The following is a 19165-nucleotide window of genomic DNA, read 5'->3' as shown; positions in this document are numbered from 1 at the left end:
TATTCTCTACTGCAGAGAACTGGGCAAGACTGAACTCACGTGATCAACATTCATCTGCTACACTACCAGTTTGTAGGAAGCAAACACTCGGTGGAAGTTCATTAATATTATGTAAACAGACAAATGAAACTATTACCTAAATTTCAAATGGGAGTGCTACCTATCACCCATGCTGGAAAGTGAGTGACAGTGAAACCAGATAAAGACATGTCCTTTTTCTTACTCATGCAAAATGTATGAGTTATTACTCATACATTATTGTATATGATGAAGAAAATATTTAGCATAGTGGTTTCTGCTTCAATAGAACAGAAAATGCCTATCCAACACAATGAGTTCTTATGGGCAGTTAAGGACTTCTGGAGGCACGGATATTTGGAAAAACAACAAAAAATTTGCTTTCTTTAGATAAATACTATTTGCCTCCTACAAACTGGCAGTGGAGCAGATGAATGAACAAGCAAAAACAAAATTTTATGGAGAAGTCAATTTATGCCAGCATCTCAATTGCTGGCAGATTCAATCTTTTGTACACTATTGCGAACTATACTGCTCCTTTCACTGCTCGTGCACTGCGTAAGCACTCAAAGGAAGGTATAAGAGGTAATATAGAACAGAGTATTAGATTTGATATTCAAGGCTTTGGAAAAATTATTCCTGTTTGGCAGTCAGCAAGAAGGGAGATAATGAGAGGGAGGTTAAAAAATTATAAGGTTCTGTTTTTGAGAAGACTGTTAAGCATTTTCATTGACATCGATTTGACTAATGTGTGTGGTGTCAAATCTGTAAATGCACTTAGAGCTCCTGACGCTGTCTCTACAAGCCCTTCAAAACTGAAGAACTGCTGCTTAAGTCTGAGGACTCATGTACAGAAAGCTTACAGGACCAAAGGGTATGGGAGATGTTTTTTGACATAAGAATGAAAAATGAAAGAGAGACATAAACCCCAAATCACTAATTATAATTTTTCCTCTAGAATATGTAATGATAACTACATGTTCACAGGAGAAATTGATTTGATTTACAGCTCTAGTAATTAAATAAACCCCATGTAATAAATAAATCCAGAACAAACTTTTAAAACAAAAAATTCAAGATCCAAGCATCAAAATTTTTGATATCACATTACTTATGGTTTATACAATCAGGAATTGGCTTGTAGGGCTCTGATCCATCAAGAGAGATCAGGGGATATGGGAATAACTGTGAAAACCAACATGGGATGGAGAATGTTTTTTATAGCAGGGCTGTGTTTCTCCCTGTTCAGGTAGAGAAGGGCATAATTCTGGCCCCTTCCTCTCTCCCCTTCATTGGGCTGAATGGAGTTGTTCAGTAAGGAAAGAAATGCATGCCAAGTACAGCTTGGCTCCAGTTTACCCAGGAACAAGGGGATAATCCAAGGATAGATCAGGAGTCTCACTGTGCAGCATCTTCCTCAGGACTTGTAGCTAGTTTATACCAAAGAAACCATTACCTTCATTTTACATCAGTTAACATTCCAACTTAAATTCTTCAGCTACCTTATTGGAAAAAAGAGTTTTTTATTTTCATGTAAGATAGCACAGGCACAAAATCAAGTGTATGATAGGTAATTAATTTTTTTAATAATCACAGAATTATTGATGAACATTTCAAATCAAATGCCTAAAGCAGAGAAAGAATAAAATCTTATAAAGTAAAGAATATTACCTAGGGAAAAACAAATTAGTTTGCAAGGAGGGTATTATCTCTTATTTTTGGAATTTCTCTAAGATTCCTGTCTTGGCTGTATTTCAAGAATCTGTCTATAGGTTGCATTCCTGAGCCTATCAGCCTTACACATCAGTTAAGAAAAGTCAATCAGTGATTGTTTAACTTCTGCTACTGCCTGAAGCAGAATTACAAAAGCTAAATGTGTTCAAAACTCCACCAGGAGTTTCTGTCATCTAAGAACTCCAAGTGTATGACCTCATGGCAACTAAAAAATAAATATCCCACAACAGCTTGAAGAAACTTGTAGTTACTATGCATTCATGTCAACAAAATAAGCAATCACGCATAAGGAATAGCAATGTTTTTACTTTCTGCTCTTAGAATGGTTCAGTTAGAGTAAGAACTAACTGGCAAAAGGACCATGAATATGAAACAATTAACAAGGAGAAACTAACAAATGCAATTAATTAGAAAATAGGAAGTTGATTGCCAAGTAAGCAGGTTTATAAGCATTGTCATGTGCATCAATCAGGTTCACTGCAGTTGCAATTAACTGTTCAATACTAAGCTTCTTCACATCTTCTGAATCTCCTGACCAATTTACCATGAATTTCCACATAGTTCTGATTTTGAACTTTCATTAGCGTTCAGTCTGGTATGTACTCAGCTGGGGTATATTTTGTTTCATGAAGACGACTTTGAAATGCACTGAAGTAATTTGTTAATGTAAATTGTTTTTCTTTCATGAAATCACACACAATTTTTGCTTAATGTGAGGAGAAACACTGTAAGTAATTGCTATAGAAACCAGTCTGCAATCACTTTTCATTAATTTTTAAGTGAATAGGTGGTGTTATTCTTATAATAAATTGGTAGTGTATCTTCTTAATCTGTTGCTCTAATCTGTAACTTTGACCTGAGAATTAGTGAAAATTTACTCATGTAATGTGAATTGGAGTTAGCAAAGATACTGATTTATTTTTAGTTCAGTCAGGAATTTTAGTTCAACTATTTCAGCAATAGTATTTTAATACACATTTTCTTTCAAAAAGACTAACATTTCTTCTCATCAATCCATGTTCTAGAATCTTTAAAACTATATACATATAGCTTTAAGCTATAAAAATTGGAAGAATGTCTATATCTTTGTTCCACAATCAGAAACTAATACTATATGCCTTTTACCTCAGAACCTAACAAAATTAGATGTTTACAGTAACCTTAACAGTAGAGTTGTGAGAGATTAGGCAATAATACAACAATTCATCCTAATTTGTACTGTCTTCCTTGAAAGATCAAGCAGCTTTTGTAACATGAGGGGTTTATGTGCCTAACGCTGAGGACATGACATCATTGCAAAATAGTTTGGGAATGCAGCAGTTGACTTGGACAAGGAGGTATAGATAACCTTGGCCAGCCTAGCCCAGGCGATACTATCAGTAGAACAATATTAGGCAATTTTACAACATAACCTGAGCTCAGTTTCTTAAAACCACATCACATGCTGTTCCTATTTTTCAAAGCTCACAATGGATCATGGACTTGAGTCTAAACGACATACCCGTGAGAAGAGCTCAAGTTTTAGAAGAGGCGTGGATCTGAGAGAAACACTGAGGAAATCTGTGCTGATTTTAATTGGCCTAGATTATACTAATTAATCTGTGAAAAGTTAGAGTTTAGTATTAGGAAAGTGAGACTTAAATACCCACACTGCTGTGAAATTCTGCAAAACCAAGAGTCAAATTTGTGGTTTAGTTTCTCATAACCATTTTCTCATTGATAGGCGTAGTGAATTCCACAGTCAATATGGACTTATTTATACATGTATTTTAATTTCAGAATGCATAGTTCAGTGCAAAAGGAGATTAGAATATCAATCAGTATTGATGCATTGTATTATTGTTTTATTTTGTTCAGAATATTCAGCTTGTTATGCGTAGTATTTTTGAAAATAAATCCTTACAGTAAGCATCTCAGTAAGTAAAGCTCATGATGGCTATCAAGAAATAGCCATACACCTTGATAGAAATATTTTCATTCCCTGTGGCAATGCACCTAACTCCTCTGAAGGCTTCAGAGTCAGTTCTGCTAGCTTTTCTCTTTCCTCTTGTTCATTCCGCAGGAATTTTGAGGGAACATCACCCAAATAGGTGCTAATGGCTCATTTCCCACTGAAGCTTTCAAAGGGAACTGTTGAAATGGATCTGCCACATGCAGTTCTTGTTTTACAGTCACCAGACTTGTACCATTAGAAAATGTGGTGCATTTATTTTAAAGCATCCTTTGCAACTGCAGTTGTGTGGAACAATGATCTGCTGAATTTAATTCACAGATCAAAGAGAGGGGAAATTAACCAACACAGTAAATTGATTATTTCATGGGTGACATAACCAAGGCAATGATTTATCTTAATAAAGAGCAACATCCCTCTAGTCCTTAACTGAATTCCAGCCAATGCAATAACGCTCAGTTGTTAATGACTTTGATGTTGATGTGGAAAAGTGAATGACTGTATAATCACTGAAATGAGACCTCATCACAGTTGGAAATGTTTAAGCCAAATCATTTTGGACTGTGAAAAGAGCCCTGAGTGGTATAGATTGGCTGAGTCCCAGATTTTCAGCCGTAACTAAACAGGGCCTGAAAACTTTATTATACTGCTGTGCTTTGGGCTGGTCTGCAATCTTGACAACCCCAGAGAATAGCAGTTTAATGTATATGTGTGGACTCACTGTGCAAAGAAAAAGAATTCAGGGTTTACAGAATGCCATGAAACCCATCTCACAGAGGTAATGAACTCAGACAAACTTTGACTCACAACCAAATCCAATGGCCAAAACTAACATACGAGAGGGGTGACCACGACACCCTGGGGACACTGAACAGGCTACAGGGCTGGGGTGGTGACAGTTCAGGCACTGAATCCTGGGAAGTGGCTGTTGGTGGCGGCCCCATCCCTGGGCAGAGTTTCCTGCACTGCCCCGCCACTCCCAGGAAAGGCACACCCCAGGTGGGACTATCCACGGGGCCCGGTTGTAGCCTGTTTGGGTCAGGGCTTGTGGTCAAACATGGTTACAGTCCAGACAGCTGCGAAATGCTGGGATTGGCCCTGGTGGGGACTGGGTGTGCCTGCCACAGAGCACCAATTATAAACACCTGTCTATCAGCATCCACCTAAGTGGTAGTTAGTTAAATCCATCTTTAGGAGAGGGAACAGAAGTCAAATAGGAAAAATTGTACTGAAAGCTTATGTTTATATCCCACATCACTAAATATGGCTTAGGAGGTTGAAATGCAGCATTAGTCATTCGTAGCAGCCTTCACCTCCCCGTTTACCCTTCTCTATGAACTCTTACAATAACAAACAGGCTAAAATTAGAGTTCCTTTATAGTATGTTAATTTGATTATCATTGTCTTGGCACTGATTGAAGAGCTCACATTAATAGGAGGGATCCCCTTTACATCAAGCCCAGCTTCCTTGATGCTGATATTCATCTTTTGGATCCAAGGAGGAAGTCAGGTCATTTTTTTTCTGCTCAGGTTTCCTTCACAACCACTTAATTCCCAGAAAAGGATTCATAGCATTGACATTGCCCTGTCCATGTCTTGCTAACTTTTCTTTTCAAAAAGACAGGAAGAACACTTTGCATCTTTCCAGCCTGGCTTTGCCCCGTGCACGCTATGAGAAATCAAGAGGAGATGAGGGAGGAAGAAGGTGATGGCAAATGACAAAGTTTGCAACTCCAGCTTTCCTAACCACAGCAGAGAGGCAGCTGCAGGTAGGGTTGGAGGAATTCCAAGAACTCACCCTGTTTGAATACCATGGAGCCCCCAGGCTCCAGAAACATGATACTCCGATGCTGATCATGTTAAAAAAAAAAAAAAAAAAAAAAAAAAGCAAGCTAGGAACTGTTAAACTGCTCATCCAAGCCTGCAGCTGGGGGTGACTCAGAGTGCAGAGTTGGAAAAATGCCCATGTGGCAAGATTAGAAACTCATTTGTGTAGTTTATGTGGCCTTGCCAGCAGCCTCCGTTTTTTTCCAAACCCCCTTCAGTTTATTAACTTTAAAAGCTCTCCTTTCCTGTTGGGGATCTGGCATGGCTGCAACCAGGCAGCTCTTTCTCCTTTTGCATTAAAAACACTTAAAGGCTTTCTTTCCTGTTCAAAATCGACTGTGTGAGATCATCTGTGGAATTTTCAAATGTGCTCACTCTTTCTTTTCAGTTCTTTCTTTGTCCCAGGGTTCCATTTAAATCCAAGTGCTTTTAAACTAACTGTATTCAGCAAGCCAGCACTTTCAGGAGTATATGTTATGAAAGCATGAAAAGAAAAGGCCTTGTCATCAAAACCATAATAATTATGTGTCAAATGTAATTACTGTTCTGTGGGTAATACATCTAATACTTGGTGACAGAGTAAGCAGCCTGCAGAAGTAGAAAGTAACTGGTGGCAGGATCGAATTTGATATAAAATTAACCATCATGCTTAAATACTCTGTCTCATAAAGTTCTACCAAAAAAGCAAAGGCAAGGAAAAAAGAGGTTTTTCCTCATTTAAAACCGTTAATGTGCAAAAGCTCCTCAGTTCTCTCCACCTTCATACAATGAATCACAGCTCTTTTAAAATAAGAAACACTGTGCTAGAAATGTGTGCATTACAAGGATCATACTAGAATGAAGGAGCTCATCTAACAGGAAGGAATTAAGTGTGGGAGTTCTCTCCTCTTAACCCATTATGTTTCCTCATTATTGCCTTCACACGGCACACTTGACTCACTCGATAAGAAATAAGCTTTCTGCATTTCCCTACCTTCTTTAAAATGCATAAATTAATGAGCAGCTGGTGAAGCTGACATGTGCCTGTGAATTTGAAGACTACTGAAATGTGAAGTCATATTCTGAAGGAGGAAAAAGTGCTATGTCAGGAAACAGTATTCTAAATATGACAGCATGTGTGAGAAACTTGTCCAGTTTAAAAAACACATCCTCTCCTCCCTAACATTCTTCTTAGCAGACTTAACAAAATCTAACATATTTTAAAAACGCTTTAAAACCTAATGATTTGATAATGTGAGTCTAGATCCTGAAAATAAACTTCAGTATTGTGTTTGAGTTATACTATGAGTAAAATAAATTATTCTAATTGTTACCCAAAAGCATAAGATTTTTGTAGGATTGATGTCTTTTGCTGAAGCTATATATATACCTATGTTTTTACTAATTTGAGTAGGATTACATAATAGTGAAGTTAAGAATAATAAGAATACACTAAGTGGCTCTAGATTCTGGTCCTCAGTTTCACATGCTCCTGCATGATAATCAGAGAAACAGGATTTCTGTACATTTGTGTTTCACCTTTATCAACATGCTTTGATTTTCTTTATGTTCATTTTGTCTTTCTGTTCCAGGAATATTCAAAGTTTGCTAGCAGACATATTTAATGAAATATTAATAACATAAGGGATCTTTAAGAAATCTGAAAGATTTTCAAAGTGGTTTTATATCAGAATTAATTTTTTCAATCTAAAGTTGCTTGGAAGTTTTAAAACTTGAAATACTCATAAAGTAACTGTAATGGCTTATTTAAATAAAGAAAATTCATGCTTATAATTTATTGCATTGGAAGCCTGATTTTAAAGATCACAGTCATCTAATTAAGCAACAATACTTAGTCACAGAATTAAAGTCATGTTTTTAAAAGTCCAGTGCTTAAAAAGGTGCTCCCAAATAAGGAATTGACCAGGAAATATTTGGTGATTTTTTCAAGGACACTTGGGGGAAAAGAAACCCTGGAAAATGCTGACAATTCACCAGCTTTTAAGGTTTCACTTGAGATATTTATTCTTTTCTCTCTAGGCCTATTCTCCTTTTTCCTCATATTAAAAAAAAGCCCACAGGGGTTTTTTTCTAATTTTCCTATGCTCTGAATTTCCTAGTAAAAGCTATTTCTTAATTAAGCCCCATGCTTTCCTCCAATATTAGGTGTGAGAAAATGAAGGCATCTCATGAAGTTGTTTTTGCCTAACGAATAGGCATATTCATATACTAATCTGCCTTGTAATAAGAACTTTGGAACACATTTCATTGACCACCAGACTTTATGCATATGCAGGCACATAATTAGCAGCATTTGCTATCAGTCTCAGAGCAAGAATGTTTATAAAAGTTATTTGCATTGCATAAAACAGCTGGATTATAGGAGAGTAATTCTACTAATTAGCCTCACAGTTCTCATGTGTTCATTTCTAGAAAAGATTTCACAAGTCTCTCTCCTCTAGATGGCTAATTGGCACCAACTTTAATTTAGGGAAAGTAGGCCCTAGAAGAGCTCCACATTAAAATTAGCAATGAGAAACTAATTGTGTCATAACAAAAGAGCAGTGGTGATTAATACACGTTTTTCCTCAAAAGCAAAATTCATATTAGTGGATGAAACATTTGAGATCTGCCTGGTACACATTCCTTGGGTCTTCTCAAGGGTAATTCCTTTAAATCTCAGTAGTATTCCAAGTTCCACTGGGTCTACTGCGTAACACAATCAGCTCTGTCTATATACATAATTATCAACACTTGAGAAACACAGGTCCAAAAGCGCTCTCTAACTTTCTTTTGATAAATAAGACTGATGAAATGAATGGCTTGGAACTGCCATGTTTGGTTATGGTTTCTGAAAAATTAAGCCAACATGAAAGAAATCATGTTTTCAAACAGTACTGTTCTCTGTAGACTGATATCCCAATTTATTGAACTGTACTCCTTGGGTCCCAGGTTCAAATGCTACTTCTGCTCATCAGTCACCACTTGTTTCTTGAACTAAACAACACATCTGTAATTCTCAACTTGACTAGAATTAGCTCCCAAAAGGAAAAAAAGTTTCAAATACTTCTGACTGGCTTTTAAATTGGAAACACCTGTAAGAGTTATATCTTTTCCTGACATAAATTAGTGACAAGGAGTTCATATAAGAGGTGCAGACAGAAAAATAAAAGTGCAATAAGTATTTCAGGTACCAGAAAAATAATTGTTGCAGCTAGGTTGGTATAAGAGAAAAGAATATGTGACCCCAGCCTTCTGACTTCCTATAATACCAAAATAGATGCTTGATACCCCTGTTGTGTTAACCAGAAAATGACTGCCTGAAGCAAGAACAAATGTCTCATTAGCACTTATAATCACTTCCATAAGATGAAAACAGATGAAAGAAGAAGGGATGAAATTCAAACAGCAGAGCGAAAAAAAATGGATCCCTTTTGTTCTGTGGTGTGCCTTCTCTCTCAGATGGGCCTCTCATAATTAACCTGAGTTCAACAGACAAAGTCATTATAAACAAAGTTCCAGAAAATCTTATCCCACTTTTCATAGTGTTCATAAATACAGTGGAAGGTCCTTTGCATAACCATCAGTATTTACGATAAAGCATAAAATTATTTCCTGAACAAAATTTTAATACTAAACTTATTACTTCCCTCCAAACTGATGATAGCACATTTTAGTCAGTCTCTCACCTCCAGAAATTGTTTATATCTCTATGTTTTCAATGTGAAAAAAATGTGCCTTAGCCATTAAGAAAGTAGTGATCTTCCAGCATTCTAGAAATCCACCTTGATCCCAGTTCATCAGGGAAGTTATCCCTTAATTTATTCTAATCTATGGGCTGTGCTAGCCTATGAGATAACTATTGATTATGCATGAAGAATAATATTGATTCATATTACAGTTGCATAAATTTGATACATAGATAGATCTACACACACAATACATAGAGTAAGGGATAGCTACATTCAATTGCTTGGTTACCTTTAATGACTTCTGAAATGTGTTCAGCAACAGAACAATAATAAGAATTTGTTTTTAAGAAGTGGTGCTAAAGAGATAGCAGTTATTGTAGTCACTCTGCATAGCAGAACATTATGAGGACCTATAGATTTCATCTTTCAGAAAGGATAAGATCATTGACAGACTAAAACATGCCACGTGATGCTAGGTGATGTTAAGACTTTTTTTTCCATACCTGTGTTTCTCTCAACTACAACAGTATTTAATGAGAAAGGCAATTCTGTGGCATCCCTTACGAAAAAGTACAGGGCTTAGAGCAGTGTGCTATTACGAGAGAAAGGAGTTGTATGAATCAAGAAATTCTTCCCTCCTCATTTGTTATAGTTTAGTAACACACAATATGTTTAGATAAATGTAGGTACTGTTTTATTTATCAGTGCTTATATTGCTGGCATTACTTCCTACCCACAAATATAATAATTCAAATCTACCAACTTGAAAATATAAAAGTATTTGGACTTAACTGCATTAAGAACAAGAAAGATCAGAAACAGGGTTTTTTTATTTGCATTTCCTTGTAAGTTTCCTGTCCTCCACTTAAAAAAAAAAAAATCCTCAAAAATCTACAGTAGAAAGAGGATCACAATGAATAAGGTCTACAAAAATCCTAATAAGTTATCTGTATTGAATGATAGGGCTATGTGTATGCAAAAGATGGATAACTTTCTTCATATATGATTTCCTCAGTGATGGTGGTATCTACCTCCAGGTTCTCTACATAACTATTGAAGTCTGTTTTGTATTCATTAAAAAACCCAAACAAACAAATCAGGAAATGCTCTGTAGTGTCTACAACAGGAATTAAATACCCAAAGGAAGAATGGAAAGCTGGAATAAAATTTCTTCATACTTATTCAATCAGTGTTATGAGTGATTTGTGAACATAATGAACTTTCACGGTGACTGGATAGCACCTTTCTGAAAAATTCTTTATGGTCCAGTGAGTAGGTACTAACTTCTAGTTTCATACTACCACTGAACATAGGTGGATAGCATGACAGGAAAGTTTGATTTTGTCAGAGTTTTAAGAAACAACTTGTAAATTATAAAAGCCTGAGAGTGTTCTCTGTGAAGAAAATGTTACTGTCATATTGACTCTACCATGTTTATTTTGGTGACACCAGGCAAGCACTGTCTTCTGAAGTCTACCAAATGAAATGTTAATGATATGGGGGGTGACATGTAATAGTATTGTGTGAAAGTGATTGCATTTACTTCAATGAATACTCACAACGTAAATCCAATGTTCTCTGGAAGGTTGATGCTTTGCTAGTTTCCTTCTTGGATTTATTGCTTCTGATTGAGGGACAAATGTAATGCATGCTCTCCACAATGGGAAATTGTACTTGATTTAAAAGCTTCTAATTTCCATTCAAACAATATGTTTGTCTTTCCAAATGAAACTATGGTCTTTTTATTTCCTCTTTACTATATCTAGAATGATAGAATAGAATCCAGATATACAGCCAGGTTTATCCCCATCATCAGGGACTAATGTGTCTTAGTGGGTGTACTATCCCGTGGGATAAGCTAGGTAGGGCTATTTTTCAGCCATTTCTTTAACTTCAGTCCCTCAGCAAGTAGGAAATGACAGAAGTTTGCCTTGCATATGCTTTTCTTCCAAGGAGACTGTTCTCCTACAATGATTAAGTTAGTTTATAGCATATTCCCTCTTTAAATTTATTATTGTGTAATACTAAGATGCCTGCAATGGATTTGTTTAATAGTGCAGCAATCTTTTGGAGCCTGTGCTTTCTGCTACTCAATTATCAATCTAACACTATGTAAGTTTTGAGAAGTTCTGCTGCTAATGTAATTTAGGAGTATTTGTAGCTCTCCCTTCCCTTTGCTTTGCACTCTGTGGAATTCCCAGTGACTGATCTTATGTCTACCTCTCCCTTGAAAATCTTTTTTTTCAATTTATTATACTCTTGATGGTGATTAACAATTGAAGTTATGACTATGATATTTAATATAATAACAGATAGTTTCACAAATTTTGACAAGAACATGTCCCAATACCTTATTGTATACAAGGGAGCCTTCACTGCCAAAACAATTACTAGAAGACAGATTCAGCTTTCATGAGTCCTGTGGTGACAAGTCTCCATCTAAAATATGCAGTTCAAATGGGCATATCTTCTTTTACCCTTCAGATAAAGCAAAGGATTTGCTTTATCTTGTGAAGCAGGAGCATTTGTTATGGGATATTAAGTCCCCAGGTCCCAATTTATAATTTTGGGGAAGGAATCATTACAGCTAACAAGTTACTAAATTATGCTTAAATCAAGTTAGTTTAAGGTATATAGGTGGATATGTATGGAGGTATGTATAAGCAAACAAATGCATTTATTCAAAACACTGAAACCACACAACTTCTACTGGTACGTTAATGTCTCCTAGTTACTTTAAGAATTTTGTCATCTCAGCTGGATAGTAAACAACAGTATGAAATGTAAAGTTCTTTCCTCTACCTTTGGTGGATCACTGATATTCTTCAGTAGGAAATTCATCTTCTTCCCTGCACAGATGCAAAATATCTATCTATAAATAAACCGTATTGGACTTTGACATCTAAACTGCCTGATTGTACTCAGCTCATCAATGGCTTGCAACTGAGACCAACTGCAGTAGCAATGTCTGTCCCTGTGTACTGTCACTGTGGGGTAACAACAGGATCACACATGAAAATTAGATAACTGTTTTCCACCTTCTCCCATAATATAAACAGCTAGACTCACTGAAAGGACCACTAGCTAGTCTAAATTATTGGGATTTTTTTTCAGCTTCCTAAAGAGCCAGTTGCTCTTACAGCAACTGCAAGATCAGGCTGTAACTCCAGTGACCAGTGCTAAATTTAAGTGACTAAACTGTTGTCTCTCTTTTTCACAAATTAAATGTCATCTGAAGAAGGAAACCTTGATTTTAAAAGTCATCTTCAATTTATGTTTTCCACTTTCTCATGACTATTTAAATTTTCTAAAGTCCCCTTCATTCCCTGTACAATACTTTAGAGTAGTGCTTCTACCCACTTCCATTCTAGATACAACAAATATGGCTTTAATATGGAATTTGCTATAGTTAATAAAACAATCAAAGCGGAATTTAAAATTATATGTTGATTATCAACTGATTTTTCTTTTACAAATCTCTTAAAATTTTTCCTACCTCTATTTCATCCCTTTAAAATCTTCTTCTTGTATATATATATATATATATGTAACGACAAAATCAAGACAGAGATGTCTGTAAGGCATTACATATGTCAGTTTTGTCCCTTAGTTCCACCCTCTGCTGTGATACACACAGTGCAGTTTCAAAAGAAAAATATTTTCTTTTAGCTCATTGTAGAACTGACAAACTTAGATAGGAAAATAATAATTCTCTGCGTTGTCGCTTCTGTTGTTCCAAGACTTACTATTAACTCTTACTGAAATTCAGCTCATTACAAAGCACACTGCACAGTCTATTACACAAAAATACATATGGCGGCATACAATCAATTTGATTTGAAGTAACAAACACAAAGGACTACCAAGATATACCTTAGACTGTAAAACCACGATTCTCAGGTTCATAAGAAAACTTAGGTAAACTGCATGTCTTAGAAAGTTCTACATCTTTCTTCAGATGTAGAAAATGCATTAAATCCACAAAAGTAATACAGATCCACACCTCGTATATGAGAAAAATATATGTTTTCCCCAAGGGAGCCTATGGTCTTATTTTTATGGAGACAACATTTGAAAAACAACAGTGCTACCTTAACAGAACTAGCAAAAAAAGATACTGACACTGATAAGTATAAAATATTACTACCATACTCTATTTTGGTACAACAGCAGTATATTACATACACATAAAATTAACTTAACCAGGAAGGCACATTTTTCAGAAAATCAGGAAAACAAATTCAGTCTTATAAATAGTACGATCATGAAGTCATTTAAAACAATGGACCTTCCTTTCAACTATTTAAAGTTTCTAATGCATCTTGATGAGATCAGATATTTTAAAAAAAAGCAAAAAGGAAAAATCCTTTTCTTGAACATATGCTATTCGTGCTGGTTATTTTACCTTTGAAGATATACTATATGCATATGAAGATAAATTATAGTACATGGATATGCAGGCTGACCAACAATGAATTATTATTAACAATCATTATATATGTTGGTAAAAGCCACTGGTTTGGTTTTTTGTGGGGTGACATAGATTTTGTGCACTGTCTGGAATTCACCCCTTACAAACTTCAGGAAATGCTGAAAAACGTGGCTACTCATCATCAAGTTAAAATAACCTTGCCTTGCATGACAATTGCAACTGTCCCCTCCAAAGTAAAAACAAAATAAGGAAGGGGTGCAGGGGTTCCCCTCCCCCTTTGCCAAATGAATACATTTCTGTGTCCTGTCCAGGCTCCAAGAGAAGGAAGTTGTGTTCAGTTGTCCGAGTGCCAATGCCATGGCCCAGGAGAATAGAACTCAATTGCCTGTTCTTGCACCAATGTCCTGTGTGAACCTAGACAGTTCACGGTTCCCTCCCTGTCCCTGAAAAATGAGAATAGCACTGTCCTAAAGTCAGCTGCGGCACTGATAAATAAATACAAGGCTGCAAAGTATCCAGACTGTATAAGAGGTAGGAGCACAGGCACAGCAATACAATAATTTCTGTTCTTCAGTTGCCTCACAGAAGTATTGCATAACATACCTGGAATATACAAATACACTTTCTCTTTCAAATTATCCAACTTAATCAAAGCAAAATTTCTTTTTCCACCTTCCTTCTTGGTTCTTCTCCAAAGTTTTCAGGCAAAGTGCCACTGAGCACTCTAGCAGATCCAAGATCATAGCTTATTTGCTTTTGTTTCCGAACATAATCAGTCTCCCAGTAATGGAGAAAAACACAGATAAAGCCATTTGATTTTAACTATTTCAACATTTTTCTCTTCAGAAAACTAAGAATAACAAAGTCTGAGGGTTAGGCATTGTCACATCACAACCTAACACTACCCATCCATTTAACAATTGTTATTAGACAATAAACATTATTGTCTTACCAGACAATAAACATTAATCTCTTATTACTGGAATAGCCACAGTCATGACTGCGTTAGGGTACCTAAACCACAATCTTTTTGGATCTAGGGGTTTGAGATATTTTCTAAATGTCTAAGGGGATAGGACTGGAAGGGTAGTGGTACTGCTTTTACATAACATACACTTGATGTTATGTGTTGTACTATTCCAGGCAGAACTGCTCTACTGAAACTCAGTGATCCATCTTCCATTTCCGTGATTGTCTTTCCTTCCACACATTCTCATTTCAATTTAATACAAAAAATAACACCTGATTCATTTAATTGAAACATATTCCTTTAATTAAACTTGGAAATACTCTGGAGAATGGAAATACTCTTGAGAAGAGTATCAACAGTATTTCCTTGATTAGCTTATTACTTTTTAGGCAAACATGTAAAAATGTACAAAAAAGCTAACCAACAAACATTTGAATTAAAATCACTTAATCCTCATGGAAAAGCATTTTCCTGTAAATATTTGATTCTCCATTTATCCACTGTATGTCCAGGAAAAAAAAAAGGGGTGGAAAGTGGCCATTTCAGTGACCTTGTGTCCCTCCCTTAGAGGAAGAGAGCTGACAGGTAGATATATGAACAGTTTGTTATTGCAGATTCCAGATTTTGTGATTATCTCTGACTCAACTTCTGGGGTTTTATCTGGAATTCCTGTGGCAGGTCAAATTGTGTACTACTCCTTGTCTTTACCTTGTAGTGACCCCAGGTTAAAAATACACCTTGCAATAATACATAACAGTTTCCAAAATTTCTTGAGTTGAAATAATGATGGAAAGCTCCAGAGTCAGGATGATCCAAAAAATTTATCTCAAAATGTGGACTTCAGTTTAGCTGCAAAGATTTTATAATTACGAATTTATCTATACTTATTTGGTTTTTTTTAGTTTTCAGTTAGTTGATGCAGTAGGTACAGTAAATAATTGTTATTCATTTTCTTAATGAATAAACCATATCAGTTTTGTCATCTTGCAGCATCTTATGTGATACTGTCAAATGATATATTTTTAAAATATTTTACTAGAATTGCCTGGGACCTATTTGATGAGGGAAGACAAGTACTTATGACTTATATATGTTTAGAATATATATCTATGTTTATTGACTGTAAAACAAGCAAAATATAACTTATGAATCAGTGTCACTAACATTTATAAAGTACTCTAAGATCCGCTGTAAAAAACTTTGGAGAGAGACTAAAACAGATTGTCAATTTTATCTAAATCTTCCTGCTTCTTTATCCAATATCAAGTTATATTTCCTTGCTTCTCCTAAACAAATTTCAAATTCTGCTGTGTTCTTTGTCAATAATTTTTGCTACATTAGCCCTCTTTAAAAGGTTAATTATTTTCAGCAGCAGCAGCAAAAAAGTGAACTTTTAGTCTTTGAGAGCAATGAATAAGTATGTCTGATTTCTGAACGCATCCTACTAACCTAGGATGAGGTCACCTCTGGCCTTTCTTACAGCAAAAAATAAACCCACTTTATCCCTCTTCCCTATCATTCACTTCCTCCTGTAGATAGCATAGATGTCCTGGCAGAGATTTGCTGATGTTTTGCTTCCTTCTCATTAATCTCTATTTTCTGACCCCCTGCTATAGCATACCTATCATTTTCAATGTAGTGTTGCAGGATTTCTCCAATTTCCCATGGGAATATCTTTCTAGCAAGACACAGAAACCAGGATCGATATGTGACAATGCACTATAAAATGAATAGTGCCCGTGTTATTGGAGGACTAAGGGAAGAATGGGGGACAAGAGTTCTGCTATTTTTTCCCATGTCTCAACACAAGATTAGTCTCCCCTGCACATAAACACAGGAAAATAAGACATCTTCTCCTCCTTCAAACTTGGACTTCAAACTGCAAGTCAGAGCAAGAACCTAATTTTGGGTGGTTTGCCATGGCTCGCTCCTGTGCTTGTGCTATAATTTGTTGCTTCTCAGCAGTACTGGCTCACTGGGGTTTCCTGAAAAGTACCAAGAAATTCAGCAAAATAAAATAATCCAAAAAGCAGTAAATAGCACTTCATTAGAGATTGCATTTATAATGCAGAAATATATATTTTTGTATTTTTTTCCAGTAACAGCAATGTGCAACCTTTCTATCCAGGCTTGGATAAAAGACACATGAAAAAAGACATTGAAGGGGATCACTGCCTAAAAAAGGGCATTTGAATGTAGCTGTTGAGTAGATCTCTACCATTTTAGGTGACTGTGGTATCAACCTTGCCTCCAGCCATCACTCCAGAAGCAGTCAATACCTCCATATGTCTTGTGACATATCTTCCATCACCACATGAATGTCTCAAGTATCTCAGAACATCTCTGATGACACTCTATGTTTAATTGAGCAACAGGGGAGCACCCTTCACAACTGCATGCTGTCAGCCTATTGAGTCCAAACTCAATCAATACACTACAACCCCATTTAACTCGGAAGGTAACGTACACCCAACCTCATAAAAGTGAAAAATGAATAACAATTTACTAAAAGCAAAATAGATATAACTACAAGGATACAGGGGAGAATGGTTTGCCCACAAAAAGGGAAATCCACCCAAATCGTGGCACCCTCACCCTCCGGAAACAAAGGAGAAAATAAACAGAGTGGAGGGTCTTCATCACTAAAACCAGCCCCCCTCACAGCACTGGCGCCGGTTTGACTTGGCTGGACTTGGGCTCTGCTGGTTTTTGTTTTCTCCACACGGTTGGGGCAAGAAGTGAGGGAATGCAGTCTGGTGGTAGTTCCCGTGCGGCTGGAGCAGTGGCAGCAGCGGCAGTGTGGGGGATGACCCCAAACCACTCCAGTTGCAACGCAGTCCCACGTCCCCTTGGCTTTGGTGTGCAATGTCAGTAAGCCAATGGTCTAGGCCGTAGGTCTGGGTTCAGTCAGGCAGCAAGGGCTAGGCACTGGGCAGCAGTGGCATGGGGTCCCTCTGCAGTCCCCAACACCCAAGGTATTGGCAAGAGAAACGTGAAAAAACCTGAGTTTTGCTCCCCGCTTTCTACTTTTCTGGCACGGCTTCTTTTTTTTTTCCTGTTGTTCCTGCTGTGGGGGCAGCCCCCTTCAGACAATGTAATGGCATGAATATTCATTGCTAAAGTTCACTGGTTTTGTAACTGTAACACTGCCTAACTAAAATGTACTGTTCAACATAAGGATGTTTGATTCTGCTTGCATGTTTCTGACTTCTTTTAAGCTTATTGTTTGCTACATCCATGGGGAGAAACACTAACCTGTTGTGCAAATGCTACTATTCTAATGAAGAAAGCTGATCTTCATTAATTATAAAGGAAAAAATTGAAAAAATTATCAGGAAAATAAACAATTAAAAGTCTGACTACAGGGAATAAAATAAAACACCATCTAAATAATGATATTATATAATATATATATATCACGTAATATAATATCTTCTCTTTGATATCCTGAGTTACTGCTCTTCCTTCGCTCATAAAATGTTCTCTCCAGTTTTGTTCCTTCATACAGAATATCCTAACAGTCTGTTTATGGGAGAAATAACTCAGCTGACATCGTAACTGCCAGCTTCTTCTACAAATGTCTATAATGCACATATTTGCATAACTCTGCATGTTTTCAGGTGCAAAACGTTACGGCTTCTGAATCAAAACACCACCTAACAAATGCTTAAGATCACCCTTACCCAAGACAATATCTTCACTGAGGCTGAAATATAAGCAAAAGGAGATGATTTTATAAATTGAAGTGGAATGCATGCACTTTTCCAAAAATATTCTGCAACAAATACAAATGCAAATAAAAAAATATTGTCATAACTTATGCTGTCGTTGTGTCAAAATACCTCATTGAACTGAAGAGCCTGTTGCCACAGATAATATGCAGATGAAGTAAGAAGCAGAGATATCTCACGTCTGCTTAAGCAAAGCAGACTATACAGAGATAGCTGCATGGAAGCATTAAGTACCTCACCAGCATGACAGTGAGAAAGTAAGCTTAAACTAGTGAGTTACATGATGAGAATACTGCTGAAATTTTAAGTCCTTAGACCTAGCTGCATAGATGCTGTCCATTCAAGAATTTTCTCTGCCTTCCTCTGTTCCGCTCATAAAGCATACATCAACACTGAAAACAGTGCCTCCATTCTGGTCAACAAGAAAAATTAAATAATTGCTGTACAAGTAAAATAAATGTTGCACTAAATGATGTTTTTTCTCTGGTTGTATCTGTTCATTCAGAGTCACTATTAAGATCATAAAAATTGTCAACTCACTTTTGTCAAGATTTGCAAATGAAAGACTAACAGTGTGGGTGCCCAGATTCTTTTACAGAGATAAATTTCTTGCCTCTCAGTAGTATCAGCACAACTGGATAAAAGACTAACTATCAGAAGGCATTAATCACCTCCTCCTGGAAACAAGTTTATACAAGGTAAGTCAAGATCTGACATCTTACAATTAATTTTTAAAATCTTATTGAAAATATATCTGTGTCTTTAACACAAAGCCCAAAATAGAAGTAAAAAATTCTGATTGTGTCATATGACAGCAAGAGATGCTTGACC

The 19165-nt window shown here is 36.4% G+C and overlaps 1 long non-coding RNA gene across 1 annotated transcript; it reads right to left on the bottom strand.

The window, feature by feature from the left end:
- Positions 1-2877: 2877 nt before the first annotated feature.
- On the bottom strand, positions 2878-18248 carry LOC116788947. The gene is made up of 3 exons (XR_004357809.1): positions 18238-18248; positions 13801-13807; positions 2878-2960 (listed from the first exon to the last, which is right to left on the bottom strand). It is a non-coding gene; the product is annotated as an uncharacterized LOC116788947 (long non-coding RNA).
- Between the last annotated feature and the right edge of the window lie 917 nt (positions 18249-19165).

Source organism: Chiroxiphia lanceolata, chromosome 6 (genome assembly GCF_009829145.1).
Source record: "Chiroxiphia lanceolata isolate bChiLan1 chromosome 6, bChiLan1.pri, whole genome shotgun sequence".
Taxonomy (NCBI): Eukaryota; Metazoa; Chordata; class Aves; order Passeriformes; family Pipridae; genus Chiroxiphia; species Chiroxiphia lanceolata.
The sequence above is the reverse complement of the archived record's forward strand: the minus strand, read 5'-3'. Positions and strand labels throughout refer to the sequence as shown.